This window comes from Macaca fascicularis, chromosome 14, assembly GCF_037993035.2.
Source record: "Macaca fascicularis isolate 582-1 chromosome 14, T2T-MFA8v1.1".
Classification (NCBI taxonomy): domain Eukaryota; kingdom Metazoa; phylum Chordata; class Mammalia; order Primates; family Cercopithecidae; genus Macaca; species Macaca fascicularis.
In genome coordinates this window covers 131,463,523-131,476,221 of record NC_088388.1, presented here as the reverse complement: position 1 = coordinate 131,476,221, position 12,699 = coordinate 131,463,523, and the positions used below count along the sequence as shown (strand labels likewise).

The following is a 12,699-nucleotide window of genomic DNA, read 5'->3' as shown; positions in this document are numbered from 1 at the left end:
GTCCGGACCGGAGTTTGGTTCCTTGAACTAACAAGGAACCTCCAAGTCCTAGTACTCTCCTTAGGCCTTGGGAACCTCTTCTATGAAAGGGGAGGTTGGAGGAGAGGGTGGGGCGAGACTGGCATTTTTTTTAAGGCGTCTTCAGCATTGCTAGTCCATTACTCTGAGAGTCGAAGTAATGTTTCTGCAACTGGGGAAGTGGCTGTGGTTTAAATTCCTAGTCTGTTAACTGTAGAGCTGGTTTCCTCTACAAGGGCAGTGGCCATTGGCAGGAGTGGACATGGGGCAAGCCAGGGTCCCCTCCCTTATCCACCCAGGCCATGGCTCCTCCCTGGCAGGCAGAGGCGGGCAGGGTGCTGCTGGCCTGAGGGTCCTGGGCAGGCAGCTCTGTTCTAGCCCTCTAAGGAGACCAGATGCTGCGGGCACCAAAGTTCTCAGGCCCTCAGAGGATGGTGTTTCTCATGTCAGGAGGGGATGGGCGAATGAAGGTGTGTGCACCCCGGGGAGGGGGAAGAGTCACAGAAAGAGGTGGGGACAGGCAGGATGGAGCAGCACCCGTTGTAGTGGGATTCAGCAGTGTGACGGGTGGAGCCGGGAGAGGAGGGAGCTTTGGGCAAGGGCACGTTGGCAGTGAGTGTGCGCGGCAGCAGAACCCTGGGGTGCTTGTGGGTCTGTGCACGTTCTGGCCTAAATGACCCAGGCAGTGTCTCAGCTTTAACTCTGCAGGTGTTCAAATCCTATCCAGTGAATCCAAGCAAAGCACCCTGTCCATATGGAGGAGATACCCCAGGGCGAGGCTGACAGAAGGCCCTTGAGGTCCCAGTTACGTGTCTGGGCAGACCGCAGATAAATGTGAGACTGTCACAAACCAGAGAGCACTGGGGTGAGGTTTGCCGCAGGTGCCCGCGAGAGCCACACGTGTCCACTATACTGAGGGAAAAAGGAGCGATGCCCTCCCAAACACGGGAGATACCGTGTAACAACGGCTTGTTCACAGCCCTTGCCGGGCTCTGGGGCACATTTGAAGTCTGGCTAGGGGGCAGGTGCCTCTGCCCTGGAACACAGGCAGTGGCGGGGTGTGCATCTCCAACCTGGGGCCACGTCACCGGCAACCCTTCTGGAGCGATGGCTCCTTCTGACCTTGTTCCCTTGGTGGGCATCTGCACACACGGTTTAGAAGCGCCCTTTCCAGGGCCCATCCTGCTCCTGGAGGCCCCAGTGAAGCAGCCCAGCCCAGCCCAGCACAGAGATGGATTTTCCAAGGCTCTGGGCCGCCCTCCTCCTGCGGGGCTTCATACTCACCCAGGTCCGGCCCTCACAGGGGTCCTGGGGCTTCAAGCACCAGACTGAACCGTTTCCTCTGCACCGTGCTCTCCTCCGGGTGACGCCACCCGGCACCTTGTCAGGGACACCGTTTCTTCCAATCACCCCACCCTGGCCCCTGACAGGTCCCCTCTCCCTCCTTGTTTTATTTTTCTCCTTTTCTCAGCCAGATAAAACATGTACTGTACTTTACGTGTATATCTTGTAGTGTCCTGTCTACCTGGTGGACGCAACCTAAGCTCCGTGGCAGGGCCCTTTGTTTTGTTCAGTGTTGTGTCGTTAGCACATGCCAGGCTTCCAGGAAATGTTTCCAGTGAATGTATGAAGCCTTCTTACATTTACTGCCTGCCCCGTGCCAGGCCCTGTGGCTGCGGAGGCAGCGAGGACCTCAGCCTTCCCTTCCCTCCAGGCTCGCGGAAGCCTGAGCTCTCCTGACACTTCCCCTCCGGCCCGGCCCGAAAGTCCCTTCCCGGGTCTTTCCCCGAGGCCAGACCCTCCCGGACAAGGATTCAGGAAGCGCATCCCCCTCCCTGGGCAATCCAGCATGGGGAAGGGGCAAACGCACCAGGTGGCCCCGGAGCGGCCCCTGAGGACACCAGCGATGGTCTCTGATGGCCCAGCTGGCCGCCCCTTCTCCCGCTTGACCCTCCGCCTGGTCCGCTGCCACAGATCAGCTGTTGGCACAGCTACCAGGGAAAGGCGTGTTTGCCCACCGGACTGTTCCCTGCAGAGGAGCTGTGCCCGCGGCCTCGCTGGGAGGGCGGCCAGGTGGGCTGCAGTACCAGGGACTGACCACCAAGCGGAGACAAAGCTCCACCAATGAGCGCAGAAGCCGGGCGGGCGGCTCAGTGACCCTGCGGCGTCCGGGAGCTGCGCTGGGGCCGGCCTTCCGCTGCCTCCCCCTCTGCGGGGTCCACCCCTCACTCAGCTTCCTCTGGATCAGCGCCACCTGCTCCCCTGGGTCAGCCCCCTTTCCCTACCATAGGCCCCAAGGCAAGGGCCTTGAGGAAACAGTTTTGTGTTTTTTTGTTTTGTGGTTAAAAAAAGAAAGAAGGAAAATTAAAGCCATATCTCCCAGCCCTGTCTACAACTGACACATTCAAGCGATCAAACCTGGCTCACACTTAGCCCCTTTCACAAAAACATCCATGAAATCTTTCCCAATTCAGGAGGGGCTTTGAAGATCTAGCTGGTATTAATAATCACCAACTTGGGCTGGGCGCGGTGGCTCACGCTTGTCATCCCATCACTTTGGGAGGCCAAGGTGGATGGATCACCTGAGGTCAGGAGTTCGAGACCAGCCTGGTTAACATGGTGAAACTTCGTCTCTACTAAAAATTCAAAAATTACCTGGTCATGGTGGCAGGCGCCTGTAATCCCAGCTACTCGGGAGGCTGAGGCAGGAGAATGGCCTGAATCTGGGAGGCAGAGTTTGTAGTGAGCCAAGATCAAGCCATTGCACTCCAGCCTGGGTGACAGGAGCAAAACTCCGTCCAAAGAAAAAAAATCACCGACTGCTCCGTAAATGACCTTTTCTGATCATGAAACTGAAGAAAACCTTGCAGCAGGTTAATAGGACCCAAAGTCATCATTCACATCCTATAAAAATAAGTGCAAAGGCAGCCACTTCACAGTCTGAAGTTCAGGCACACCACTGCAGAGCCCACGACTTGTGGCTCCCCGGGACCTTTTCTAAGAGCACAGCGTGGCTTTCCTCCTTTCTGACCCCACGGGAGGCTGTCTAGTCTGTTGGGTTTAAGAAGGAGACAGGAGGCTGGAAAAGCCATCCTTGTGGGCTAGCCGTGGCCCAGGGGGCCAGTCCTCTGGTTGCTTCTGTTCGCCATTGTATGACACGTGTCTGTTCTCACTCGGAGCCTGTGCCACTCTGGGTAACTCTTTTAGACTGGAGCCTCTATAAAGAGATGGGAAGAGACAGAACAGGAACTGAGCTTCCACTGCAAATGTTGGTCTCTGGACCGACCGATAGAACTCACAGCACGTGCTGAGACAGTGACTGGAATACAATGGGAAAACCCCGTGACCTCAAAGCCCTATGCTGGCCCCGGCCATGGGAGGCACTGGACAGACACAACGAGGGTGCGGCTGTCTTTACACACAGTGGTGTCTTGCAGCGGATCCTCAGATCAGTCCCCAGCGCTGCAGCTGCCGGCTGCTGGAGCAAGGCAGAAAGCTGTTCCCAGGGAGGCTGCTATGGAGTACAGCTTGCCAAGGCAGAGGCTCAGGGGTGGGAGCAATGCTTGGGTCCAGTGACCAGGATTGGGATCAATGACGGGGTTGCTGAGGCAGCCCCAAACCCCAGCTGGAACAGGAGATGAAAGCTGAACTGGCAGCAAGGGTGGGCAGTGAGGTCTCCAAGAATGCCGCTCGGGCAGTCTTGGGTGTGATGACGCATTAAATCTACAAGCAGGGCTCAGAAGACCTCATGTAGAGGGAAAGGAGGGATGAAGGGTTGGAATCTAAGCAGGGTGCAATGTTCTGAGCCAAGACCTTTACCAAAATCCTTGACATTAAACTGGAAACTAATGTTTAACGAGCAAGGAGGACTCTTGAGCCTCGTTTCTATTAAATGATATCATTTGCAAATTAAAAATGTTTGGAAAACTACTCAGCAGTATTTGTCAATAGTGGTGATGCCAGTCAGAATCTAACAGGAAAGGCACGAGAAGACACTGATTTTGCCTACATGCAGGTGGTAAGGACCTGAGAGATTTCAGATAAGGAGGTGCAGCAGGACTGCCTTTCACTTGGAGTCTGTCCGGTCTGGAAGAGGCAAGGACAGGTATCTGGGGTGAGAACTTTAGAATCACATTTGCGGTGGGGTCTGGTGTTATGGGTGGAGTCTGTGCTTTCCTCCCTGACACCGTGGACTCTTGGTGGGAGCTGGCAGCTTTGGGCATAATTGAGATGAGTACAACACACACCCGTGGAATGACTCAGAGCATAGGCCAGGCTAGCAGTTTCATTAGGAAAGGTGTCTTCACACCCATTGCTAGGACATTTATTCTAAAACCAAAGTTGGTGTCACCTTTTGCTGCTAAACAAGACCCTATGCCTCCTTCCAATGGCTTCCTCAAAAGTTTCCAAGAAATTCTCAAACTTTTCAGTCCCCACCCCCACCTCCATTTCTGCTTCTTGTCCCATTTCTGCATGTGCTTACGTGTGCTTGGATGGAAAACATAAAAGAAATGGAACTGAGGGCCCTGTCTAATTTCACTTGTGGAAAAGTTTTTGAAAGAAGAGGTGAGAAGATCCCTTTTGCATAGCACATTAGAATAATTTATGGAGAACTTTCTCCCTTCCAGCTAAGGAGGTGGTCAAGATGAGAGGATAAATCTTTAAAAGAATAATGTTTTCAAAATCAGGTTCCTTGCCCTCAATCCTTTGATGTATGAGTGTAAGAGTAGGTAGGACACATGGTGAAATATACATGAGAGCTCAGAAGAGAATAGCAGAGTGGAGGAAATATTAGTGTTTACATCAAAACTCAATTGAAACATTCATTTCAAGGTGATAGTTTATTATGTTGAATGCAATTTAGTCCCACAAGGATATTTCCTTTCCATCTCCAGGACTCTCCCCAGGTCTACACCGCCATCCCCACTTCCCACTTCCCTTCCTCCCCATATCGAGATGTGAGGAAGCAAAACACATCCACTGTGGAATTAGTTCTTTGTGGCTGCAGGCTTTGCAGACTGTAAAGGAAAGGAACAGGAAGAGGTAGAATCCTTTGGACTCTGCCGACAGTTCCCTAGCTTTTTGGAGACTTAGACAGTTTTAAACAGAGAATAAATTAACACAAAGGATTATCTTCTTGCAGAAAATCAACCAAAGTGATCAGCTTCAAACAAAACTGCCGTTCTTCTTGGGTGTGGTGATACACTCTTGTAATCCTAGCACTGTGGGAGGCTCAGGCAGGAGGATTGCTTAAACCCAGGAGTTCAAGACCAGCCTGAGCAACATAGGGACACCCCCCAACACTAAAAATAAACACAAAAATAAAATCAAACAAATACTATTATCCTTTTTCTTTCTTTAGCTTGTATCCCTCTTAGACACGCTTTAAGGAAATTCAACTACAGCAAAAGATAAGTGGAGGCAAAAGTGATCTCGTAGAGGAGGGCAAACTTGGAAAAGCAGCCTCGGCAGCCCTGGAGGCAGTGGGCCCACTGGCCGATGCCCACCTGGGGTTCGGTGAGCCCGTCATCTCTGCATGCAGCCAGCCGCCCAGGCAGCAGCGTTCAGCCAGGGATGCTGTGTGCAGCGCTCGCAGGCCTCCAGGTGGGCTTGACTTCTAAGCTGCTCCAAGGCTTTCTCAGCACCCTTCAGCAAAGCTTAGAATCTTGGATGAGGCACCTGCCTTCCCAGCAAGAGGCCTGTTTTCTCACCTGGCAGGTCCTGTCATGAAGCCACAGTAGGAGCAGGGACCTGGGGAGCCAAGGCCTGGCGGCTGCCCCTCCCCTCCACGCCCTGCCTGCACCTACTGTTTCTCTCTGCCCTTAGGAGTGACTTTGCCCTGAGCGTGGGACAGACAGGTCTGAGCTTAGACCTGCACACAGGCACTGAGGTGTGTTTTAAGACTGGAGAACTGCCTTCTACATGTGGCTATATGTAACAGCATGCGGCTAGTGTGTCAGAAGCTTATGTTTCAGATGTTCTGCTGGTACAGTGCTCAGTGAAAATGAAGGAGAGAGGGGATCATCCCCTTCTAACAGCTTCTATGCTCTCTCTCTTTATGCCAGTAGCAAACACTCTTCCTCGATTAGAAGCTTCGAAGCTGTGAATCCTGAGGGGAGGGGCAGAAGGAGGGGGAGGGAGAGGGGAGGAGAGAAGAACAAGATTTGGAAGTGACCTAAAAAATCCTTTATTCTAATTCCCTGTTTTGAAGTTTAGTATTGTGAGATCCAGAGAGAGGAGTGACCTTAAAATATTTTACGGAACGTTTGTGGCAAATCTAGATTCGAAATTCTGTCTCTTGACCGGACGTCACCACAGATCTCACTGGAAAAGATGGATGTCAAAAGCTGTGAAGATAATAGTAACCGATTAAAGTTTTCCAAAATTCTATTCTTTACCTGAAAGCTCACATTTGAACACTGGCAGTGGATACTGCGAGCTGGTTTCCATGAAGCAACTGACTCATTTCATTCCCTTTTGGGAAAATGGCTGCCAAATACCAAGTCTAATAACAACAGATCGTCCATCCTTCTTTCAAGCACATATTGTGCTCCATGAAAAGAGCGGCTAGCTCAGCTTGCAACTCAAACACAAGAGTGTTTTCTTGAGACAATCACACTACTTCATTGTGCGGCAGAAGTGTTTTGGGTGAGCCTTCCATCTCACCAGCAACGTTTTTAAAATTTGTACTCAAGATTTGAAATTTAATAAAATCAAGTGTTCTTTGTGTAATGAGGGCGTTCTTAAGTGAAACTGGCTTTTGGGTTTCCCTGCGAGCGTGCGGAGGTGAAGAGTGCGGCGACTACTCGCGCGGTGAGCTGCGTGTGCTTGGGTTGTCCGTGGCTGAGGCTCCTGCTGTCTTACCCAGCATTGCTTTTGCCCCATCAGTGCAAATATCAACACAGTGAAGAAGGCAAAGAATGTCCTGATATTATCCTGGCAATAGTTCTGACCTCCCTAAAAGGTCTCGGGCAGTCTTAGAGATTTGTGGATCACACCCTGAGAAGCACCAGATTAAAGAATCAGCAGATCTTTGAGTACCAAGGCTCTGGGACCAGAAGCCCTTTAGGTGTCTTCCTTGAGCTTTATCTGTAAGATAAGAAATGTCAAGGTGGCAATACAATTCTAGATAGATCCCTAGTACTGGTCTGTGCTATTACTGCCTTGACCTCTGAATGATATGACACAAAATCAATAGTTCGGACCATGGAGTCAGCCTGCTGGAAATCCACAAGGTAGTCCTGGAGGAAAATTTGATTTGTTTCAACAACAAAAGATAAAGGTCCTTGCAAAGTTACCATAAGCCTGAAGCTTAGAGCAAAGTTTCCCTGGAATTCTCATTTCCTGGTTTAGTTACGACCCCACTGGCAGCGGCCTAGGTCAGTGAGGCTGCCGCAAGCTTGGAACCTGCCCTGTGGTTGTCTTCACACGTCAGGCTTCGTTTTTCTCCTGAAGAGCAAGTTACTTCGATCTATTGACTGTAAAGTCATCTTGCCAGATTATTTTTATCCTTAAAATACTTAGGTTATATATAGACTCTCAGCAGTTGATGTTAAGTTGGGCAAAAAGTATAAATGAGACTTCTGGCCCCTACTGGGAGGTGCCGAGAAGTACAGAAGAGAAGCGAAAACACAGGCGCGGGGAGTGGTGCTCACTGCCTGATTTAGCCAGCGCCCTCCCAGATGCTTGGTCCCTCCAGAGCTGCCCGGGTGGGAGGGGGACTAGCTGCTCTCTGAAACTCTAGGCTCTAGGAGGTGCACCATAAAAACAGAAGTGGACGCAGGGACAGAGTCCCTAACTGGTCGAGGAGTGGATGGCATGCTCAATGTGACACCTGCCTGCCCCGTTTGTCTGGGCTGTTGCTGGAATCCCCCTGGTTCTGTGTATATCAGGACGCTCACCGCGTGCCCCCACCCCAGCCTGCAAACGTGCAAACACGCCACGCTCGCCTGCATGTTTGTACCTGGAATTGCTCTTTTGATGCCTTCTTTCTGGGGAACTTCTACTCATCCTTTAAATTCCACGTCATATGTCACCTCCTCTCGGTGATTTCTTTCCTTAAGTCTTTAGGTAACCAAGTAAGAATCCAGCCCTTCCCCCTCCTCTATGGTTTGGTAACTTTAATAATGCTACTCTCAAACATTTGTCACATTATATTATAGTTAATTATTTGCCCGGCTTTACCACTCAGTTTAAAATTCTCCAAGAGCTTTACAAATGTAAACAAGCTCTGTGTCAGGTACCGGCCAGGAGCTGGAAATATATTAAGTAAAAGAGGCATAGTTCTAACCCTGGCGGTATTCCTAGTCTAGTGCGGAAGGCAGATAATGCACCAGTAAAAATAAAGTATATTATGATGTGTTATAAAGAAAATAGAGGTACAGTGTTAGAAAAGATAGGGTGTTTAATTAATTTCTTATATTGCAAACATCCGGAACATTGTCTCTGGCACTGCAGGAGGTCATGCATTTTTGCCTGGTGCCCCTCATTGTGCCCCGATAGTACTGAGGACTTGAGAGGGTCACACAGAAAACCCAATGGAATGAACGGAAGGATGTGAAATGAAGGGACGGTGACAGAGGTGTGGGCAGAGTTCACAGTTCACATGTGGTGACTAGCAACAGTGGGAGTCATTTCTGTCCTTTGAAAAAAGGGCAAATAGCAGACCAGTTGCTGGGGACGGGGTGGGCTATGGCTTTGCAAGCAGAGCTGCCTGACAGGAGCCGGGTGATAGGACCCCTCAAACTCTCTCCTCCACCTCCCATGTCCTACTGGAGAATTCCTTTGGCCACACCCACCCAGAAGCAGAAGGCAAGGGAAGCTGGGGTGGTGGTGTCTGCAGAGAGCAGAGTCTCCAAGGCATAGCATAGGACAGGAAGGGCAGAGACTGGAACTGGACAATCAGTCGAAGAGCTGCCAGCTGACCCAGTTAAACGAGTGGACCTCAAATTCAGCAGCCTTTGGCCTTGGACAATTCTGAATCAAACCCCATGCCAATCTATGATCTACATTGGCCCTCCTGGAGACAGAGGTTATATAAGGGGTATTCCTTTAGACTCTGGAGCCAAGTATTTCACATGTGATCCTGCCTACCTACATCTAAGGAACAGAACCCTGGCCAAATAAAATTAAAGACAGAGGATAAAAGAGTAAGAGACCTAGCCGGGCACAGTGGCTCACTCCTGTAACCCCAGCACTTTGGGAGGCTGAGGCTGGAAAATACAAAATTAGCCGGGTGTGGTGGTGCATGCCTGTAATCCCAGCTACTCGGGAGGCTGAGGCAGGAGAATCACTTGAACCCGGGAAGCTAAGGTTGTGGTGAGCCGAGATCGCACCATTGCACTCCAGCCTGGGCAACAAGAGCAAAATTCCATCTCGGGGAAAAAAAAAAAAAAAACTAAGCGACCTGATGTCTCTCCCCTGGAGGAGCTGTGAATCCGTTTCACGAAGAAAACGATGTCCATGAATCAGATTTTATACTTACAGAACCATACATAGTGATTACAAATTAATATAAAACCATCTGAGTACTGCACATGCTTGAGGGCTTGGCAGAGATTAGGCATGATTAGAATCAGACTGAATTAATCAGGCAATAACATCTTCGATGTAGGATAAAGTTCAGTTAAATGGAGTTTGGAGGAACGTTGCCTCACCTGTAAAAATAGACTTTCTTCCCCAGACACTTAATTTTGGGGAATTCCGAAATAACTAGTTAATTTCACAGTAGATTTAAATGTGTCCTGGTTTATTTCTGTTTTCACAGAAAGACACATTCTGTCCACAATTAGAGATTTACTGAATCTGGGGAGAGATTTAGCATTGATCTGGCTTACCTGATTGATTTCCAATTCCCCAGAGACTCGAAGCAGGTATGGATTCAGACGTTTATGCAGCTAATCATTCTCTATTCATGTTCACTGGGCCTGTCTTAGTCACTCATTTTTCTCTTTAGAGCCACAGGGTAGTTGATGAAATGACAATCAATTTCACATCAGATGTTTAGGAATGACCATGGATGACTTTTTAATAGATGCCACATATAGAATCACAATCATTTATAAATCATTCTCCGTCCCCCTCCATCTCCCAGTTTGTTTTGCTTCCCTTCCTCCCAATCCATAACTGGGCTTTTTGAATCATTTGAACACCAAGTATTTAAATATTCTCTCTTTTACCATGGAGGCAGCGTTGTACGATAGAGGCAGCTCCCTCTTGGGACCTCCACACTTGGAAGTATGTTTCTCAACTTCAGGTCTCCACACCAGGCTGAGAAGAGGCAGTCGGACTCTCCAAGGCTTTATGGGGAGAGAGCAGACTCAGAAGTGTCCCCACTTCTGATGGTTAAATCGGAATCATCTTTGCTTGTTGATTTTAAATTCCTGTAAGCGTTTCATCTATGCCCCTGTGATGATGTGCCCAACCGGGAAAGGCAGACAACAAATAGATGAAGTTAATAACGAGAAACGTCTGTGAGGAGCAGCCCTGGGAGAGCAGTGTTCCAGGCAAAAGTAACAGCAGCAACAAAAGTTCTGAACCTGGGACCAGTGTGGCACTTGTGGAGACTCCTGGTGCACACTGAGTGTGGCTGGGGTACAGTGACAAGGGGCAGACAAGGAGATGGAGTCTGCAAGTGTCTGCAAGTGACTGTTAGAAAAGGGTGCAGGTGCCACATGTGACATAAATGCCATGTGACATTTTTAAGAAGTCTGGGTTTGATAGCAGGTGTAATAGAAAGCCACCAGAGGTTTTGAGGTGACAGAAGTGTGAGCTGATCTATCAATGTGTAAGAGGGCCAACATGATTAGAGCAGGGCCAGTCAGAGCCTGCCGCAGTGGTCCTGTGCCTGGACTCAGGTGGGAAGGGTGGGAAAAATGAGATAGACTCATATTCGGAATAAACCTGAAGCCAGAGCCTACAGTGCCTGCTGATGGGTGACCAGGAAAAGAGAAGAATCAAAGATGACATCTAGGGTTTCAGCCTGAGAAAGTGAGAACAGCAATGGAGTTTACCAAGATTGAGACTCTATGAAGGGCAGCAGATTTCAGGGGAGGAGAGTGGTGGTGAAAAGGAAAAGTCAGTTTTGTTCATTATGCATATTTAAGGGCGCTGTTGGACATCCAAGTGAAGTTGCCATGTGGATGGTTAGATTGAAGGACTTGAGAAGAGGGATTGGGAATAGAGGTGTGCATCTCAAAGCCAGTAGGGATGAGTGGTTTTCCTGGGCATGAAGTCAGTGAGATGACACAGGGAGTGAGAGCTGATCCGGAAGAGGAGGGACAACCAGCCAAGACTGAGACAGACGACGGAGGGTCAGGTGGAAGAAAAGCCTGGAGCGTGCTGTCCCAGAAGCCAGTTGAGAAAAGTGCTTCAAGGGGAAGAAGGAGTCCTCTGTGCTAAAAGGTACTGAATAGAATGAGAGGAAATTTAATCGTTGTTTTTTGCACAGGGGAGTTCCTAGTTGATCTTGACAATGGCAATTTCGATAGCAAAATGGGAACAGAGCCTAACTGGAGTGGATGGAAACCAGCGGACAGAAAGTACAAAGTGCAAACCATATGTGATCTTTTACAAAGAGTTTTGTTTTGCAAGGGAGCAGAGAAACAGGGCAGTTAAAAGAGGGAAGGGCAGGGAGCCAAGAGAAGGTTTGGGATGTTTATGATGATGATTATGATAATGACCATGATCATCATAATCACAATGCACGCCATGCGTTGAGGGCTTACCATGTGCCAGGCATTGTGCCAAGCAGTCTCCATCATGAGCTCAAGGCATTTTTCAACAAACCTAGAAAGAAGGCTCTGACATTATCACCAGTGTAGAGGTGAGAGAACTAAGGATCAGGGTCCCAAATCTGGTGAATGATGAACTGGGAGTCCAACCGAGATGTGTCATAAACACAGCAGATGGAGGTGTTCCCGTTCAAAGGCCAGCTGAAAATGAATGAAATTCTTAACTGTTGTTAATCAAGACCTCTTGCGGTTGCAAGGGATAGAACACCACCTCAAACTGACTCAAGGGAGTAAAAAAGTGAGGGAGGTTTAATTCAGGTATCTCAAAAGCCTCTAAGAAGATCTGACTTCAGAATAACTGGATTCAGGGGCTCAAAAGGTGTAATTAGGTTCCTCTCCATCCTTGGGCTCAGGCCTCTGCTTTCCACTCTGTTGCCCTTAGTCTTGGGCAGGTTCCCCATGTGCTGGCATCTGGCAGATCACCGCTCACTTCTAACCATTTGGAAAATCCAGGAGTCAAAGTCTCATGTGGCTGGGTGGCTCTTATTGCATGACTTTGGCCACCTGCTCATCTGGGAAGCAATCACTATCCCCAAGGACATACAGGGTTTTCAATGGGACTGGCCCACATGCTTGGCTCCAGAGCCAGCAGGACTGATCTGGACATAGAGGTTGCTCTCTAAAGGCAACATCCAGGTGCCACGAACAAAGGAAGGGACCCTGGGCTGGCAGTGAAGGGCAGATGTCCACTAAAGTGTGAAGCACATGGACATGAGCTCTCCTGCAGACGTGTCAAGGTAGGCTTGCCAGCCTTCTGCCCAAGTATAAGCTCTACGACGGCAGTTATCTTTTTAGTCCTGTTTGTCAAGTACAGTTTCTAGCACAGTGACAGGCACACCATAGGCTCAGGTTTAAAAATATGTTTATTGAATAATGGAGTGACCTCACA

General features: G+C 49.4%; 1 protein-coding gene across 5 annotated transcripts in view; it reads left to right on the top strand.

Annotated features, from left to right (window-relative positions):
* OPCML (opioid binding protein/cell adhesion molecule like) overlaps positions 1-12,699 on the top strand; it is a 1,155,658-nt gene that overhangs the window by 486,381 nt on the left and 656,578 nt on the right. The window lies entirely within an intron of this gene.